Here is a 21,752-nt window from a genome sequence, read left to right on the forward strand (position 1 = left end):
AGGGCAAACATGTGTGTAAAGTTAAATGTAGGCAAAAAAAAGTCGCTAACCATGGACCCCAATTATCTTTGCGCAAGGGACATTAATTTATGAAGCAAAAGGATATAGAACAACTAAACCAAACCCAAAACCCAAACACAAACCCAAAATACAGCCATCAACTGATTTCAATAGGCCACGACAAAAACCAGCAAACAACCATCACCAAAACAGCCATGAACCATCAAACAAAAACATCACAGTTTAAGGAATTGAATCATAATCAATATCAGTAGGCTCCATATCCTTAACAACCTCAAGAGACTCCTCATCCTCATCCTTAGAATAACCAAATATCCAATTTTGGCAAGTCACTATAGCCGCCTCAACATTTTTGGGTAGCAAACGTGTGTGATACTTTTGTAAAATTTGCCCCCCTACTAAATGAAGACTCGGAAGCCACAGATGTAATGGGAATAGCCAACATCTCTAGCCATCCGAGACAAATAGGATAAACAGTCACATGAGATTTCCAAAAGCCAAAACATCAAAGTGGTCATCTTGGTCAGCAGGAACATGTGGGGCATTGAAATATGATTCCATATCATTTTCAACACCCCTACTAGCAGCAACATTGGCACCAAAAATCTCAAAACAGCAAAGTAAATAATATATCACTAAACTATTACCAAACAACAATGACAAATTGAATAAAATGATACACATAATAGCAGACCTTTCCAAGATTGGCCTTCTCAAATGGACGTACAAGTGACCTTGCAAAACTTGGAGTGGAGGACTCAGAACCGGTAGTCATAGAAGATGTAGTGGAAGAAGATTGTAGGTGAGAATAAACAGTAACATAGTGCATATACAACTCGCTAAAAGCATAACACTTCTTTAACCTTATTATTAAGATCTTCTGGCAAATAAACAGTAGCATACAACTCATGAACAAATTTTTTTTTGTAACGGGGATCAAGCATGATAGCAATAGTAAGAATTAGAGAATAATTTTGCCAATACTTGTTAAATTTTTGATACATAGGAGCAGCCATAAGACGAATAGAATCAGTTGGGTTTTCTTGAGCATAATACAAAATACTTTCAATCAAAACAATATTCTCCACATATAAGTTGGCAGTGGGGTAATCAGAACCAGAAAAAAGACATGTGATATCATAAAACGGTTCAAGAAAATCACAAACATTTTGGACAGTTTCCCATTCAAAATCATTAAAGAAACATCTAAACCATGCTCAAGCAAACAATACCTATCTACAGCCTCCCTAGCTTCTAAACACCTACGAAGCATAAGAAAAGTAGAATTCCAACGAGTACGAACATCACCAATTAACAAACCAGAAAAACCAGTATTCACATACTTAACACAATCATCAAACCTCTCTTTCCTAATGTTCGAATAAGAAACATATGAAACAACTTGTTGCAACTTCATAACAGTTTTATCCATAAACTTAAAACCAGCTTGAACAATCAAATTCAATATATGGGCAGCACATCTAATATGAAAAAATTTACCAGAACAAGGCAACAAATTAGTCCTATTTAAGTCCCTAACCATTTCTTGAATCATAACATCATTGGTAGTAGCATTATCACAAGTCAAAGAAAACACTTTATTTCTAATATTCCACTCATCAAACAAATCATGAGTAAACTTACCCAACTCCTTACCAGTGTGGGAACCAGGAAAATGTCTAAAAAGAAGAATTTTAGAACGAACACCCAAGAGTTATCAACATAATGAGCAGTCAAAATAGTGAAACTAATATTGTTAAGAGCAGACCACAAATCACAAGTACAACATATTTTTCCTTCTAAATTACCTATAGCTATTTTTAATTGAGCTTTAAGGGCAGCAAACGGATTAGTACAATGCTTAAGCATAGTATTCCTAGAAATATGCTTCACGTTAGGATTCAAGAAAGAAAGTAATTCTCTATGCTTAGCATGCTCAACCATCAAAAATGGATATCCATGACACATAATAGCTTCAGCAAATATACGACATAAAGTTTTTTAATCATAATGGCCCCCATGTTGAGCAACTTTAACTTTTAAGTAAGCATCACATTTTTCTAAGTGTTTATTTTGGTTATTAGTACCTTGTGTTCCCTCAGCACGATAGATTTTAACATTACAGTGCTTACATGTAGAAAAAATCTTACCATATATCTTCTGTTTTAAACAAAGTAAAGTGCTGCCAAACCTTAGCCGTACGCCTCCCAAACAGGACAGGGTCATGGGTTTGGGGAGAAACAGTTTCCTCATCAACAGACAAAGAATTGGACCAATAATGGAGTTCAATGTCAATGGATGAACTGAAAAACAAGTTAAACGTTTTGAGCAGATTCTAGGGTTAGGAGTCGGTTATGTGTAGGGTTAGATCAGATTTAAGAGTCAAAGTCAAGTTTTAGGGTTTAGGGCAGGTTTAAGAATGTTCCACATCTCACATAAAAAAAATCACATAATGAATTTAAGCAATTTAATATAAAAGAAATTGATTCAATTTAATGTACAATTATAATTATTTTTACAAAATGAATGTTCTGGATCTCACATAAAAAACAGACACATAATGAATTTATTATTTAATTATATAAAAATTATTCAATTTAATATGCAATTATAATTATTATAACAAAATAAATGTTCCAGATCTCACATAAAAAAGTCACATAATGAATTTATTCAATTTAATATAAAAGAATTGATTCAATTTAATATACAATTATAATTATTTTTACAAAATGTATGTTCCATATCTCACATAAAAAAAATAGTCACATAATGAATTTATTATTCAATTTCATATAAAAGAATTTATTCAATTTAATATACAATTATAATTTTTATAACAAAATAAATGTTCAAGATCTCACATAAAAAAAGTCACATAATGAATTTATTATTCAATTTAATATAAAAGAATTTATTCAATTTAATATACAATTATAATTATTATAACAAAATGAATGTTCCAGATCTCACATAAAAAAACAGTCACATAATGAATTTATTCAATTTAATATAAAAGAATTTATTCAATTTAATATAAAAGTATAATTATTTTTACAAAATGTATGTTCCAGACTCACATAAAAAAAACAATCACATAATGGATTTATTATTCAATTTAATATAAAAGAATTTATTCAATTTAATATACAATTATAGTTATTTTAAAAAATGTGTTCCAGATTTCACATAAAAAACAGTCACATAATTAATTAATTATTCAATTTAGGCCGTAGGGTTAGGGTTAGGCCGAAGGGTTTGAGTTTAGGGTTAGGTTTAGGGTTTAGGGTTTAGGTTTAGGGTTTAGGGTTTTATCCCCATCCCTAAACTCGAACCCTAAACTCAAACCCTAAACAGAAACCCTAAACAGAAACCCTAAACTGAAACCCTAAACTCAAACCCTAAATAGAAACCCCAAACCCTAAGCGCTAAACCCTAAACAGAAATGTGCCATGTCCTTTCTTCGACTAAGGGTGTCTGAAGTTTGACCCTTCACATCCATCACAGTGTTAATGAGTTGGTCGAAAAAATTCTTCTCAACATGCATGACATCTAAGTTATGACGGATAATCAAATCTTTCCAATATGGAAGCTCCCACAAAATATTCTGTTTCAACCAACCTTTTTTATCCTTCTTCAATCGGTTCAGCGCCTCAGGACCATCAGTTGCTTTAGGTAAGTCTTTCACGCACTGCCACAGTTCCTCTCCAGACATTATGTGAGGAGCTACGCCATTCTCAACCCTATTCTTACAAAAAGCAGTCTTATTCCTTCGAAATGGGTGGTCAGAATGAAGAAATTGTCGATGACAATCGAACCATGTCACTTTACCCCCATGTTCAAGCCAGAATGCCTTGCTTTTATCCATGCAATAAGGGCATGCCTTCTTTCCAGCAGTAGACCATCCGGACAACATACCATACGCAGGAAAGTCACTAATTGTCCAAAGCAGCGCTGCTCGAAGGTTGAAATTTTGCTTCCTTGAAACATCATAGGTCATAGCCCCAATATGCCACAACTGCTTCAACTCTTCAACTAGAGGTTGCATAAACACATCCAAGTTTGCTTTGGGATTTTTAGGCCCCGGAACGAGCAAAGAAAGAAACATGAATGGTTTCTTCATGCACATGGATGGAGGCAAATTATATGGTGTGAGGATAACTGGCCAGCATGAATATTGCCCTCCGAACTTACCATATGGAGAAAATCCGTCGGTGCACAGCCCGAGTCTAACATTTCGAGCCTCAACGGCGAAATCGGGAAAGGTTCTATCAAAGTGTTTCCATGCTTCACTGTCACTTGGATGTGCTAAGGTACCTTGCATTCGAGGATTGTCGGCATGCCATGTCATTTCCTGAGAGATATTCTTAGTTGCAAACAACCTCTGCAACCTCGATGTGATTGGAAAGTAGATTAACACTTTTGCAGGAATAAGCTTGCCCTTAGAAGTTTCTTTCTTGACCGATCACTACCGCATACACTACACTTATCTAAGTGAGCATCACCCTTCCAAAACAACATACAACCTTTAGGACATGCATGTATCCTCTCATGAGGAAGCTCCAAACCCTTTAGAACTTTCTTTGTCTCGTAGAAAGTTTTTCCCATGTTGTTGTTCTGGGGTATCACCTCATTAAATAAACTAAGAAACCCATCAACACACCTGTGTGGTAGGTTATACTCACACTTTAAACTTATGATTCTAGAAGCCATCTCCAGCACGGACATCATGCTCCCTTCATACAAGGGATTCTCGGCTGACTTGAGAAGGTCGAAAAACTTCTTTGCTTCACCATTCGCTTCTTCTTCAACTGAGTTTGAACCAGCAAGCATGGCATGATTTTCAGTATTCCCTAAAGCACCCACAACCATATCCATATATGAATTTGACTGAGCGGAAGATGAGGAGGACCCCGTAGCACGTTCACCATGACATAACCGGTCAAAGTAATTCGGTTTAAAACCCTTACTATACAAATGTACTTTGACCGTGTCCACATCCAAGTAACGCAAGTTATTACACCTCATGCATGGACATTTTATCTTGTCACCGTCATTTAAATGAGGATGTTGTAAACAAAACTCAATGAACTTATCAACTCCTTTCACAAACTCAGTTCTAAGGGAACGCCCATCAAGTCTGTTATACATCCAGCTACGTTCCTTCCTTTTCATAATTTAAAATTCTACATACAACTAGAAAATATCAATTCACTATATTCACTACTTGTTAATAGAAGTACGTAAGATATATAGTAGACAAATATTAGAAAATTTATGAATAATTAAGAATAACTAACAAATACAAAAGATTAACAACACTACATAATAAATACATTCACAAATATATAGTGAACATATACTAAATATACACTAAGTCTAGTATACTAAACAATCAACTCAATTCGATACAACTAAATATACGTGTAATAAATTAATCACTCAATTTATCAAAAGCATGTAACATTAATAACATCACTTCACTAATTATCATGAATAAATTAAACAAGTTGATGAACAACACCAATACTAAACATGTTCTTTTATCAACAACACTTAACATATTCAATTATCAATAACAACACTTAACATATTTAATTATCAACAACAACAACACTTAACATGTTCAATTATCAACAACAAATTCACTAAACAACAACAATACAATTAAAAACAACAACAAATTCACTAAACAACAACAACAATACAATTAAAAACAACAACAATACAATTAAAAACAACAACAACAAATTCACTAAACAACAACAACAATACAATTAAAAACAACAACAACAAATTCAGTAAACAACAACAACAATACAATTAAAAACAACAACAATCATCACACACAATAACAACAACTATCAACAACAACTATGAACAACAACTATACATCAAAAATACCAAAAACCCTAATTAACAACAAGAAATTCAAGCAAAAAATCAACAAAATTAAAGTATAAATCCATACCTTAAACAACTGTAGAAGAGAGAGAAAAGGAGGCGGCGGCGGCGTAGAGAGAGAGGAGCTGCGGCGCCACGTGAAGAGAGAGAGAGTGAGGTTTAGAACGCCACGCAAAGAGAGAGAGAAAGCAGCGGCAGGGCGGCAAAGTCGCGAGTCCGGCGGCGTTAGGAGTGTCCGACGACAGGAGGTAGAGATTCGCCGGCGAAAATGAGAGAGTGAGGTTAGGTTTTTCGTAGATTGGGGAAGGTGTGGTCGAAAAATTCTGGAGAGGGGTCGAAGAGTTCTTGGTATATCCGCAAAAATAGCGTCCGCCAAGGGACTTTAGCGTCCGCTTGACGGACGCTAATTTGCGTCTGCTTCCAAAACGGACGCTAACGTCCATGAGCGGACGCTACTTGCCGTCTGCTTCGTAAACGGACGCTAATGTAGACGCTATTTACCGTCTGATTGTAATACGGACACTATTTTCGCGGATACCGTCTGTTTTGTTAGACGGACGCTAAGGTCAGACGCTAAAGACACGGATCTTGTTGTGAACCCTAAACAGAAACCCTAAACACTCAAACCCTAAATAGTCAAGCCCTAAATAGTCAAGCCCTAAATAGTCAAGCCCTAAACCCAAAAACAAAGCTCAAAAGACAGTCCAAATGTTCAATATAAACAAGCACCCAGAAACAAGCCCAAAACATAAAACCTAGAACACAAAGCCCTCCCTAGCCCAAAACTTGCACCCAGAAAACAGGAACATAAATGAACTTATGAACCCAGAACACAAACCCTAGCCCAATAAAAGACAGACCTAGATCATTTTATTATTTAACATAAATAAATTTTATTAATTTTATTATTCAATTTAAGTAAAACCCGAGGCTAGATTCTAGAACACAAACCCTAGATGATTTTATTATTCAGATCTCACATAAAAAAACTAATTATGATTATTATATACAATTATAATTATTATAATTAAATGAACTAATTATGATTTATGAAGGTTCCAGATCTCACTCTCACATAAAAAAAAACTTAAAAACATAGTCAGTTAGTCACATACTCACAATCTCACATTTTCCGTATAAAAATAAAAGGTAAAATAATACAAAAAAAGATACAAAAAAAAGATACAAAAAAAAATCACTATGAAGAACTGAACTTGAAAACAGTAGCAAACATGGCAAAAGATCCCAAAATAATCTAGATCTGGACAAAAAAAACAAGTAAAGTTTAAAAAAAAGTATAGATCTCAAACACATGTCACATGATATTCCGAAAATAGTATAGATATCAGATCTCACATAGTAACATACTCACATTCACAATTTCACATTAAATTATAATAATTATAATTAAATGAACTAATTATGATTATGAAGTTCCAGATCTCACTCTCACATAAAAAAACTTAAAAACATAGTCACATACTCACAACCTCACATATTCCGTATAAAAATAAAAAGTAAAATAATACAAAAAAAGATACAAAAAAAAAATCACTACGAAGAACTGAACTTGAAAAAAAGTAGCAAACATGGCAAAAGATCCCAAAATAATCTAGATCTGGACAAAAAAAACAAGTAAAGTTAAAAACAAAGTATAGATCTCAAACACATGTCACATGATATTCCGAAAATAGTATAGATATCAGATCTCACATAGTAACATACTCACATTCACAATTTCACATATGATAAAAGTAAAATAATAAAAAAATCAAGATCTTAAAAAAAAAAAACAAGTAAATTTAGAAAAACAAAACATCATATTCCAGTAAATCTGCAAACTGGACTAGCATATATTCCCACAATCACATGCAAGTGCAGATCTTCCTAAATCTAAAAAAAAAAAACGAAATCGAGAACTCTAGAAAAAGAAAACTTACCTGGTGGTTGCGACATAATTTTTTGAAGAATAAATTTGCGTTTTTTTTCTTTTTTTGCTTTTTTTTTTCTTCTTTTTTGCTTCTTCTTGGACGAAAACTTTGTTTTTTTATGATCTTTAGTTCTTCACAGCTTCAACAATCAGCCTTAAGTCTTCAACCCTTCTGAACCGTGTGAAACCCGAATAAGAGAGACTATTACCCCAATCTACAATTTGCAAATAAAGAGTATGAGTTTCATTTACCCGGACTGTGTGAAACCGGAATAAGAGAGAGGAGAGACTGAGAGAAAAGAAAATGAAGAAATAGTTTTAGCCTTTTAGGGGGAAGCTTTTAGGGTTAGATGATTAGATCTGAGGAAGTGAGGGACTGAGAGGATGAGAGAAAAACCTAATTCAGAGAGAAAAGCCGGAATGAGAGAGAAAGGAAGATGTTGAAATGAGCGTGTGACTTAGAATTTTAGGTTTATATACTAAGGGGTGTTAGGGGGAGGTTTAGGGTTAGATCAAGGGTTGAGATTTATTCATTTATGGTTAGATCAACGGTTGAGGTTTAGGGTTAGATCAAAGGTTGAGATTTAACCATTGATTGAATGAGTGGGTAAGATTAATTTTTGTAAGTTCATTTAGGGTTTTTAGTTAAGATTTCTGATTTTAGATTTCATTTAGAGTTCATTTAGATTTCATTATACAGTTCTTTTAGACATTTAGTATTAATTTGTAAATTTGTTTAGTAATACTAATTACTAATTATTAATATATAAATAATAATTACAAACTTTAGAAATTTAATTACTATTTTTAATTATGAACAAGATCATTAATGAAAAATAATTATGAATGATGTTTACTAACTGTTTTAATAATTCCTACTTACTTTAAAAGTTCAATGAATAATGATGTATTGATGTGAAAATTTGTGAAACAAGTGAAATTTTAATTGTTAAGTATGAAATGCATTAATGTGTGATTATTTAAGTAATGAAATAGACGGATTTCTAGTATGCTTTGATTATTGTTAAAACTGTGTAATAACATCGATGATCAATCGTATGATCATTTGATGGTTTTGACTTTTGATTAATGTCGAAGACAATCAATCTTATGATCAATTTGATTTATGTCACTAACTAACAAACTGTTTAAGTTTAATAGTCTATTGACTCTAATACTATAAGTTCATAATCAATAATCCTTATGGTTGTTAGTTGTTACTTGTTAGATGTTAGTTGTTACTTGTTACTTGTTACTTGAATACTTATGCAATCATCAATAAGAATAACTAAATAAGTGAATAACTAATAGAGTAATAGGCGATACTTAGGCAATAGGCCAACTTTATGATCATTTGATTTATGTCAACCTTAACTTAACGAAATTCGATCAATGTTTCATCCTCTACTGATACAATGACATGATTATTATTTCATACTGATTATTGACCATGATCTACTTTCATAGCTTCAATATTTCATCTTCATCCTTTAGTGATATAGTGTATGATTATGTATATCTTCTGATCTTCATATGACATATTCGATTAAGTGATTAACATTGATGATTGTTACTTGTTGAGTTGTTCCATGACGATGAAAAGTCAAACAATTTTATAATTACAAATTAATTAAGATGCTTTCATTAATGTTTTACATGTCAACCTAATTCTTTAATTCTAACTCTTTTTGTTGCTATATAGTAACTGATTCAGATTTCAGACAAAAGAGTAAGTAAGTCACTAACTAACAAAATGTTTAAGTTTAATAGTTTATTAACCCTAACACTATAAGTCTATAATCAATAATCCATATGGTTGTTTGTTGTTAGTTGTTAATTGTTACTTGTTACTTGTTACTTGTTATATGTTAGTTGTTACTTGAATACATATGCAATCATGAATACGAATAACTAAATGACTGAATAACTAATGAGCGATACTTAGTAACTTAGGCAATAGGCCAATTACCAATAGCCAATAATGGTGAATGACCCAATAATATAAGTATAATTTATAAGTCTTACATTGTAGTAACATTTCAAATTATAATAATAATATAAGTATCAAACTATTAATGATTCAATGTATTATTAAAAAATTAACAATTACCCAATCACAATTCACAATATCAGTATAATTACAGATTACTATAATATACCACTATAAGTATAAAGTATAATGACTATAATCTATACCACAATATCACAATACGCCACGGAGCCGCCGGTTCGATATTTAGTCGTTCCAAGAACCAAGTCCCACCGAGATCCGATTTTGCGACCCAAGTCGAAATCCGATTTATTCTGACCCAAGTCCCAAGTCATTCCGATAGTCGATTTCTTTGAACACTAATTAATTCTGAAGGTCGATTTATTCTGACCAATTCATTCCCATATCGATTTCTTCCGACCCAAGTAATTCCGGAAGCCGGATTATTCCGACCCAAGTTATTCCGATATCGATTTCTTTCGACCCAAGTAACCCGAAAGCCGATTTCTTCCGACCCAAGTAATTCCGAAAGCCGCATTATTCCTACCCAAGTTATTCCGGTATCGATTTCTTCCGACCCAAGTAACCCGAAAGCCATTTCTTCCGACCAGTAATTCCGAAGCGAATTATTCGCCAAGTTATTCCGACCAAGTTATTCCGATATCGATTTCTTCGACCCAAGTAACCCGAAAGCCGATTTCTTCCGACCTAGTAATTCCGAAAGCCGAATTATTCCGACCAATTATTCCGATATCGATTTCTTCGACCCAAGTAACCCGAAAGCCGATTTCTTCCGACCAAGTATTCCGAAACCGATTTTCCGACCAAGTTATTCCGATATCGATTTCCGACCCAAGTAACCCGAAACCGTTTCTTCCGACCCAAGTCATTCCGAAACCCGATTTCTTCCGACCCAAGTTATTCCGATATCGATTTCTTCCGACCCAAGTAACCCGAAAGCCGATTTCTTCCGACCCAAGTCATTCCGAAACCGATTTTCTTCGACCCAAGTCATTCCGAAACCATTTCTTCCGACCCAATTATTCCGAAAGCCGATTTCTTCCGACCCAAGTCATTCCGAAAGCCGATTTGGACCGACTTAACCTTATTCCATTCCGACCCAAATTCACCCAACCCAGATACCGGCCGACCTAGTCTCACCCGACCCAATTCCGACCCAGTTCCGAGATCCCCTCACCTAGTTTCACCCGACCCACCCAGTTCCGACCCATGACATAGTGTCACCCAGATTATTCCGACCCAAATCATTCCGACCCAGCTTGGGTCAACCCAAACCCAGCCAGTGACCCAGATTGACACCTCTATGTTAGGTTAGCCCTTAGCTGGTTAGGTTATGATATTGGGCCAAGCTCAGCTCATTTCAACCTGAAAATTTCGTCTTTGAATGTTAAAACTTAAACATGTTAAATGTACAATACCTTTCTGAATTAAGTTGACAGTTTTTTTTTTTATCATTGGATATTTAGATTTTTATTTCAGGTCATTTTGGGTTGGTTTCGGGTCTACCCGAAAAAATATAAGGTTGAGTTTTGGTTGAGGTTTTCGACCTGAAATATAAATCATTTCGGGTTTGGGTCAGGAGTAAGTGACCTGAAATATAAATCAGGTCAACCTTAAATTGACCCAACCCGATCTGATTGCCAACCCTATATATATTTAGGGTCTGTTCTCTTCGGCATAAAACAACTGAACTGAACTGAACTGAATTGAATTGAACTGAACTAAACTGAATTGAACTGAATAGTGATATGTGAGAGTAAAAGTATTGTCAAGAGCTGAACTGAACTGAACTGATATGAACCGAACCGAACTGAACTGAATTGAACTGAACTGAATTGAAAATAAGATGTGGAGAACAGGCCCTTAGTAGGCATGCTTGGGACTGAGGGAGCTTGCGTATGACACGAGGAATGCCTGAATCAAACTGTTTTAAATACTTTTTCGGTGGTTTATACAACAAACAAAATATTATATTTATTAAAAAAGATAGTACTATTTACTTTCAAAGTATATAAAATGTAACATATATCATGATTTTTTTTTGAATAAGACACATCAAATGCGAGCTTACTTCAATAAATTAGAATGTTCATCAATAATTACACCAGTAGGAAATTCACTATCTCAAATGTTTCAACCTCCACAATAGTAAAATGACCTAGAGTATGGATAACGTTATATATGTTTGTTCTAACGATTATGTGCTTTATCGTAATGAGTATGAGCATTTACAAGAGTGTCTATGTTGTGGATTGTCTAGGTATAAGCGTGAAGGAGTTGGGGGTAGTGAAGGACCTGCGAGTGAGGTTGATGGACCTATAGGATTATGGAAAAGCAGTCAATTTTTTGGAAACTCTCATATTGGAAAGATCTACATGTCAGACATTGTTTGGATGTCAGCGACATAGAGAAGAATGTTTGTGAAGCTATTCTTGCGACACTTATGAATATTACGGGTAAGACAAAAGATGTTAATGTGTTACGACTTGGAAAAACACGTTCTTCCACCAGAGTTGTGGGCTCAGAAAAGGGACGGAAGGAAGAAGACAGTAGTGGAGGAAAGGGTTGATCAAGAAACTCGGAAAATCAAAAAGAAGGTGGAGGATTCGGAGAAGAATTATTTGCCACCGGCTTGATACACGATGTCGAGAGCAGAGGAACAGATTTTTTGCGATTGTATGGAGTTAATGTTCTAAGTGGCTACTCATCAAATATGAAGCCATTTGTTACCTTAAATGGTGAGTTGAAGTTATCGAGTATGAAATCTCATGATTGTCATGTCATGTCATGATGCAAGTATTCTTACCGATTGCAATTCGTGGGATACTTCCAATGCATGTGAGGCACACAATTACAATGTGCAGCAAAGTTCGAGAACCGTCGACCCTCGATTCCTTGCAGGCTAGAGTAGTTGAAAGTCTATGCAAATTTGAGATGTCCCCCCCTCCACATTATTTGACATTATGGTCCATCTCATTGTCCATTTAGTTCGAGAAATTAAGTTGTGTGGTCCAGTGTTTTTGAGGTGGTGCTATCCTTTTGAGCGATATATGGGTACTTTGAAGGATAAAGTTCGAAATCCTGCACAACTTGAATGTAGTATAATTCAAGGGATTTTGGGTCAAGAAGTTAGTAATTTTGTGACTGAGTATTTTGCTAGTGTTGATCCTGTTGGACTTTCGACATCTCGACACTAGGGCAGACTTGAGGGAGGGTACAATTGGTTTTAAATTGATATCACCTTTTGTAGAGAAGCGTACACAAGCTCTTATTTGTGTTGCTCCACGTAAAAGCTATCCATCCTTATTTAGATGAACATATGAAGGAATTACGTGTTAGCGACCTTGGAAAACGAATAAGGGCATTAATGTAAATGCACAACAAGACGTTCATTGGTTGGTTTCATAAACGAGTCGTGAATGATTTGGATGAAAGTGTTTCTAAAACAGTCAAGTGGTCAGCATTTGGTCATCGTGAAGCTGTACACTCTTATGAGGGTTATGATATTAATGGGTTTATGTTTTGGACTGAACGTCAAGATCTGAAGTCAACATCACAACAAAATAGTGGTGTTTCACTTGTCGCGTCATCTACACAATACGTGAGCTTGAAGGATAAGTTGCATGTACTTGCTGACAACAATTATTATGGGTGAATTGAAGAAATATGGAGCTGGACTACTGTAGATTTCATATTTGCGTCTTTTGTTGCTAGTGGGTTGACGGTAATTGACGTTGCGTAAAAAAGATGATCCTTGCAGATTCACTCTTGTGGACTTTGGTCGTCTACGTGAAACTCATGAGCCATTTGCACTTGCATCACAAGTTGAGCAAGTATTTTATGTAAGTGATCCTGCTGATAATGAGTGGTCAATTTTTGTACACGACAAAAGGAGTAGCCTCGGCATTGGTGATGTTGATGATGAGGAAGAGTATGATGCATTTGAGGACATCCCCACTTTTACCTATCTTGAAAATAGAGTGGAAGATAATGTGAATACGCCAGAGAACTATATGCGTGCAGATGACACGGAAGGGATACATGCTGTTGAAGATCCTAAGAAAAGGCAGAAGGTCAATAAATCATGAGACATATGCATTTGAGGACATCCCAACTTTTCCTATGATAGTTAGTAATATCTTTACTTTTAACTAATTACTAGGTTTTGGAGAAGGTCGGTTCACATAACAGGAAGCTGAGGAACACAAAGGATTCACTATTAGATTAGCTTGAATATCAACCAGCTTAGAATCCACAATTCTAAGCTGTCTAAAAAGATCTCCAATCAAATTGAGACATATTCCAGTTCTTTGATTCCTCCTTTAATTATTTACATTTCTTTACAAGATTAAACATATGAGATCCATTAAAGCGAGTGCACCACATTTTCTTAACAAGAGTATCATAATCTTTACGTTGGCACCACATTTTTTCAAATCGAAAAGGAGGTACTTTTATACTTTTATGCTTCGATAAATCTAGGGAGACTTGGCAGTGGTCCGACGAAGTAAATGGATGATGGATTAATTTTGCCTGAGGGAAGCAATTAAGCCACATGGGACTAGCTACCCCTTTATCAATACGCTCCAAGATATTATTTGGGCCTGCTCTTTTTTTGCGCCATGTATATCTTGAACCCAGGAAAGGAAGCTCAACACAAGAAATTTGTGATAAAAGATTTCTCATATTTCGAAGTATGTTAGAGTTAAAGGCATGATACATATGGGATATGGTCATTTTCTATAAATCCTAATTCTGTTAGGATTTGTTTATTTCCTAGTTCTAGTAGGATTAGTTTTCCTAATTCTATTAGGATTATAACTCCTAGTTCTGTTAGGAGTCTTTTTAATGTTTTAGTTTGTGTGAAATTCTAGTTGAGTTAGAAATCCAAATCCTAGTTGGATTAGGATTCTAATTGGAGTAGAGTTATAATAGGAATAGAAGTCTAGTTAGTAATAACCAAGTTGAGCTTGTTCTACTTGGATTAGGAGGGTGTTTATTTCTTATCTTGTTATTAGTTTCATAATATCAGTAGGATTAGGGTTACTAGTTTCTTTAGGTTTGCACGCCTATATAAAGGCTATTTCGTTCATTAATAAAATCAGTTTGTTGAGTTTAAGAAAAGTGTTAAGCTCGTGCTTGCATAGAACTGAGAGTTCAAATACACAAACCGCGGCTTTGTGTGATCTTGGAGCCGAGACTCACAAGAGAACCTCTTAAACCGTGATTTAAGAGCCCATCCCTTTTATTATTATTGTTGTTCGTCCATAAATTCATAAAAACCCAAAAAGAGTTCGAACCGCCAACAAAAATCACATCAAGGCAGCACCCCCTAATTTATCTTGCTCACAACTAATATCATTAAAATCGCCAAGAATAACAAAGGGGGAAGTTCAAGAGTTTGCATAATCAAAGATCTCATCCCAAAACTCTGCTTTGTGCTCATTTTTGGGAGGTGCATACACAAAGATAATAACAAACGACAAATGATCATTTAAGAGAGTAATGTTACTAGCAATAAACCGAGAAGCTTTATATAACACTATTAGATTAAAAGGAGACTGATTAAAATCTTTCCAAAACAACCATAATCCACCTACTAGACCAAGAGTGGGCACATAATCAACCATAATCAACAAACAACATAATCTCTGATATTAGTCAAAGAGTTCTTTTTTAACACACCTCTAATATTCCAAAACCCAACAATCATAATTATTTAATAAGCAAAAATTCGAACCGGAATTTAGCTCGCATGGGGGACTATGGGAAGCACTCGAGTGAGTGACAACCTGTATAGTGATATAGAAATACTCAACATGATAATTTTGTAGAAGATGCTGTTGTAAGAACGTACGACTAGGGAAAATGAGCGCCTTTAGAAAAAAGACAAAATGTAACCGGGAAGCCTTGCTTAATAGATGCAACAGAGCTGTAATTTGCAACCTCATCTTAGCTCGAAATCTAGAAGTGGAAAACATCCACCTGATCAGCAAAGAGAATATAAGGTCATAAAACATAACCAAAATTCTAAAAGGCAACATCAGATTAGTTAGACGTCTAGAAGGGGAACTCATCCACCTAATCATCCAAAAGAATAAAGTATCATAACATTTAAACCATTTATTTTCATACAAAGATAATACAAACATTCTTTGACTATAATCAAAGAGGAATTCTAAAAGAAGGACCTGCATCAAGGCCGAAATGGACATTTTCCACTGGGTCATATGAAAGAGGAGGATCTCATAAATAACAGCACAAACACTTTTGGTTACTAGGTTATAGGATGAAATACTAATGAAGTCTACAAAGTTTAAATAAGTTAAGCAACAAGATAAAACTTGTATAACTAGGCAGATGATAAGTAGAGCCAAAAAGGCAGACATCTTTTGCTGCCCATGAACCCAACCGCCAATGGGCTCCGCACCCAAAGAGGTACTACCACCCTTAAAAGAGCTTGATCCGGATAGGAATTGCCAAAAAAAATTACAACCAATACTGCACCAACCGTTCAGATTACGGATAATCAACATATTAAGAAATTCTATAATAACAAACAATAGGCTAAACATGAATATGGCCTTGAAATAAACAAATTTACTGAAGATGGAAACCTGCCACATAATATTTTGAGCCAGCGGTGATTATCTATATCAAACAAAAATGAAAATACTAATTGATGAAGAGCTTTCTGAGGCGCTAACTTCCAGCACCTAAAAAGGAGGGCTGTTGAAGTAGTTCCTAGATTTTAGGAACTACAACAACCCACAAGAGCCCACCTAATTCTAAGGCGTGTGATCGGGACTGAAAATTTGGAACCGTAACAGCATAACTTCCAACAGATTTCTAACGGCTATAAAGTGGATGAATGAGGCTGAATTTTAGCTTCCACTATGTTCATGGAGAAGATCATGGGTGCAATCAATTATCTACTTATAGTTGTGTTGTAACGAACAAAAAAAATTAAGCTTTTAGAATTTTATTGTAATATTTTCTAGTGAAAGTAAATTCGGTTTTATCTCTTCTTTCATTATTATTCACTGTATTAGAGATTGGGTTGTGTGAAACAAAATCTGTAATTATTTCGAGAGAAAAAGAGAAAGAGAAAGAAAAGAGAGAAAGAGAAAGACTTCGAGTGAAGTCAAGAGAGAAAGTCACTTGTTCAGGGGGAACAAGGTGACAGGGAACAAGTTCCTAGAGGAACAGAGAAGGTCCAATATTAGGTTGTACAAAAGAAATCTTTTGGCCTAAGTATATTAAAGAGAATTGAGTCAAAATCCCTAGTGGTCAAGGTTTTTCTTCCTATTGGGCCTAGGAAGTTTTCATTGTAAAAATTGTCTTGTTCTTATTTCTTTTAAGTGTATTATCTTTCTTAGTGAAAGATCGCTTTATTTCCGCAAAAAGTTAGAAAATCTCCCCAACTACAATTCACCCCCCCTCTTGTAGTTGCTCAAGTGTTTGCACTCGACTATAACACATTAAGCAACCACAAGTCTGTCAGAGTCATAACTAGTTGAAAGGCTATCAAAGAAAATGGGTTAACAAGCCGATGCTTCCACAAGACCCAAAATCTAGTATTAGACCCTTCCAAACTGATAATTTTGAAGCTACGAGAACTACAAATATTAAAAAGATTTGCTGGAGATAGGAGGTGAGAAGAAAGGTCACTAATAGAGATAGAGAATACACAATACGGATAGAGAAAAATTGTTAGAACTTGAGCTACTAAACTCCTCAGACCATTATTGGAGATCTTGAGGTGAAACTTTGCCTGAACAACGATTCTTAGAGTGGAAAAAATCCTACATATTTTTTTTAACAAACGAAAGTTCTTACACAAGCTTCTAATTTTGAGATCTATGACATTAACAAACATCCATAAGATCTTAAATGATAACATTACATATTGAATGGCAGACAAACTATACATATTCATCGAAACATAACTAATAGCTTGCAAAAAGACATTGCATTTTTCTTTCCTAGCTTTCTGATGAACAAAATAGTCAAGGCCCTCTTTTGGCACATGATGACAAAAACATTTTTCTCCATTCCAATAGCTTCTAGGGCCTAGAATGGAGTGAAAAATTCCAATCCAATAGCTTCGGTAGCCTAAATCGGAGTTTTTAGAAAATAAAAAGTTCTTGTAATGCAAACATAATAAATTTCTGCATATTTTTCCTAACAATTATCAAGTCTTGAACATGCTTCTAATGTTATTGAATAACATAAGTATAGCATAAAACAAATAATTACTTGTACAAGAGAGTAATAGGACTAAATAATGCCATACCTTAGCAGCTAATTCAAGCTTCCATTGTCAGATAACAATGGAGACAAGTAACTTCAACTTCCCACTCACTTTGACCCCAGAAAAGGGAAGTTAGGGTTCTGAAAGAACAAGGAAGTCACAATACAATGACTTCCTACTCACCAAAACCCTAAAATCTTTTGAGAAAAAAACACCAACACCCACTTGAGCACCATTGATGAGCAGCAACGAGATGCGAAAAGCAGAGAAGAACCAAATCCAGGCATCCACTACAATGAAACCCGAAACCCTTAAAACCCTAGCTAAGAAACCCACTTTGAACTTGAAGGGAAGAAAAAAAATTCTTTAATACCATCAACAACATAGAGCGAAATCTTAACTGAAGAAGAAGATGAATTTATTTGGGGAAATTCAGAGTGAGAACGATTCTTTCTCTTATAACTCAAACTTTTCTTTTGAGAGTTTATAACCCCAAATTGAGGAAATCTTCTGGTATGAATTATGGAAATTTTGGATAAATGGGCTCCATTGCATCCTACAAACACTGGTATTATGGAGATGATGATGAATAAACTTAGAAAAGACTTCGCAAATTGGGTGGCTAGGAACATCTTGACATCGATTTGGGGAAAATGCAAGGGGCTAGGTTTTCTATTTTTTCTGATTTTCAAATACTTTAGTCTAGAGCCTCTATCTCGCATTATAGTGGGGAATAAGTTCTTACTTTATATATGTACCTTTGAGGCTATAGTGGCGGTCCTCTTTGATACTTGTGGAGTTGTGGTGACAAGATATAATAGATGGGTCCACAACCAAAAAAATGTGCATTATTTGCCAAAAAGCTCTATTATATTGGTAGACTAATTAGTCGATATATATATATATATATTATATATATATATTATATATATATATATATATATATATATATATATATATATATATATGTTGTAAATTTAAAAAAGGATTTTAATTTAAGTTAAAGATTCGTGATCGAACAAATGAAATGATTTATTCTATGCATGCGACTACATATAAGATAAAACATTAGAGAAATTGATAATATATGTGTCTTGTTGATAAATCAAAAGTTTACATAATACTACGGGCGCGTTTGGTTGTTATGGGGTAAAAGAAATGGAATCAAGAAAGGAGTAGCAGGACAAAGGAAATCAAAACCCTTAGATTTAGAGTAGTTTTTGCTTAGTATAATGTCAATCCTCTTTTTTCCTCCTCTTACCCTTCTCCAACCATAGCACCACCACTCCTTCCTCTTTTGTTATTCCCCCGCCGCCTCCCCACCCCAGTAACACCACCTCGTCACCCCTTCCCCTTCCCTTCCTGTCGTCGCGTGTTCCCTTGCCTCTCCTGAGCCGTCGAATGTTCCCCCTCCCTCCCTTGAGCCGTCGCGTTCACCTCCTCCCCTCCTCTGTGTCGCACTGTCATGTTCACTCCTGCACTGTCGTTTTCACCCCCTCCCTGGGCCGCAATGTCGCTTTCTCCTCACCCCTTCCCTACGCCGTCGCTTTTTCCCTCTCCCAAACTTTACATCAAAATCTCCTAGTAGGTCAGAGTGACCTTTAACCTGTAAAACAGGTAAAAATAATTTAAAAAAACCCCCAAAATCTCCTTCTCTCTCCTCCCTTCCCCCCACAGACAAAACCATCAGTCCACCCTCACCATCCCATCTCCCACCACGAAACTACCAGTCCATGCCCTCATCACCATGAGACCGCCTACCTAGTCACAAAATGTCCCTCACTTAAACACAACTCCTCTTTACGCCGTCAAAACTCCCCACATCTGCACCGGTAACCACCAAACAAGGAGAAGTGGCTGACAAAGCGACGAGGAAAGAGAATAACACAAGGAGGAAAAGAGGATGAGAGTCGGCGGCAAGCAAAAATAGCCCACGTTCTATCGTCCTCCTTCGTCTCCACCAACACTTCTCCCTCTCCCTTCTCCTTCTACGCAGCTCAACCCACCATTGTTACAGAATCAACCCCAAATAAAATCGCCGACATCCTCCTTTCTCAATCCTTCTTCTCCGCCTTCACTCGTTACCCCCCATCTGCTCAAAATTATCGAATAATTCTACATCGATCCATCTCATTTCTCTCCTCATTTTCTTCCCCCCCTTTTTTCCCTAAAAACTCCACTCTCTTTCCTTCGGTTGTTGGTTCGCTATAATACTAATTTCTTCACATAATGACTCACACAGAGGAGAGAGAAAATTAGAGAAAGAGATTCGCTTTCTTTGATTGTTTTCTTTGCTCTGATTCTTTCGCAATGGGTTACATTTGTTTGTTAATTTCATTTTTTCTTTTAGATAAAGATTTGGTAGTTGAATTATTTCATTCGTGGTGAGGGTGGGGGGAGGGGTGGGGGTGGGTTTCATTATCCCCTCTACTTTGCCAAGCCACTCTCATACTTAGCCTAATATGGCAAAGTACTAATTGGCACCTACTTGCACAACATAGGGCTCATTTCCCCCTCATCCGAATGGCATTTAATCCACTCGGTCAATCGGAGACCCCATCTCTTTCACCCAACCACTCTTATAATTAGCCAAATATGGCTAAGTACCAATTGGCACCCATTCGGACAACATGGGGGCTCATTATCCCCTCATCCGAGTGGTGTCCAACCCCCTCGGTAGATAGGAGACCCCTCTCTTTTGCCGAGCCCCTCTCATACTTAGCAAAATATCGCTAAGTACCAATTGACACCATCTCGGACATCATGAGGCTCATTATCCCCTCATCCGAGTGGCGTCCGACCCACTCGGCCAATAGGAGACCATCTCTCCTTTGTCGAGCCATGGTTATACTTAGCCAAATATAACAAAGTACCGATTGGAACCCACTCGGAAATCATGTAGATCATTACCCCTAATCCGACTGGCGTCCAACCGATCGACTCGGTCAATAAGAGACCCCTCTCCTTTGCCGAGCCACTCTTATACGTAGCCAAATATTGCTAAGTGCCAACTGACACCCACTCGGATAACATGGGGCTCATGATCCCCTCATCCGAGTCGCATCCGACCCACTCGGCCAATAGGAGACCGCCTCTCCTTTGCTGAGCCACTCTCATACTTTGCCAAATATGTCTAAGTACAAATTCTGACCCACTTGGACAACATGGGGATCATTATCCCCTCACCCTAGTGCCGTCCAACCCACTCGACCGAGAGGAGTCCCCCTCTCCTTTGCCGAGCCACTCTCATACTTAGCCTAATATGGCTAAGTACCAATTGACACCCACTCGAACAACAAGGGGCTCATTATCCTCTCATCCGATTGGTGTCAGACCCACTCGACCGATAGGAGACCCTCTCTACTTCGCCGACCCACTCTTACAATTAGCCAAATATGGCTAAGTACCAATTGACACCCACTTGGAAAACATGGGGCTTATTATCACGTCAAACGAATGGCGTCCGACCCAATCGGCCAATAGGAGACCCTATCTCCTTTGCCGATCCACTCTTAGAATTAGCCAAATATGACAAAGCACCAATTGGAATCCACTCGGACAGAATGGGGATCATTACCCCTAATCCGAGTGGCGTCCAATCGACTCGGTCAATATGAGGCCCCTCTCCTTTG

The 21,752-nt window shown here is 36.2% G+C and overlaps 1 long non-coding RNA gene across 1 annotated transcript; it reads right to left on the reverse strand.

Annotated features, from left to right (window-relative positions):
* Positions 1 to 15,630: 15,630 nt before the first annotated feature.
* LOC130589623 (uncharacterized) lies at positions 15,631 to 18,795 on the reverse strand. The gene is made up of 2 exons (XR_008967172.1): positions 18,163 to 18,795; positions 15,631 to 15,851 (listed from the first exon to the last, which is right to left on the reverse strand). It is a non-coding gene; the product is annotated as an uncharacterized LOC130589623 (long non-coding RNA).
* Positions 18,796 to 21,752: the final 2,957 nt, after the last annotated feature.

This window comes from Beta vulgaris, chromosome 8 (assembly GCF_026745355.1).
Source record: "Beta vulgaris subsp. vulgaris cultivar EL10 chromosome 8, EL10.2, whole genome shotgun sequence".
In the NCBI taxonomy this organism is placed as follows: domain Eukaryota; kingdom Viridiplantae; phylum Streptophyta; class Magnoliopsida; order Caryophyllales; family Amaranthaceae; genus Beta; species Beta vulgaris.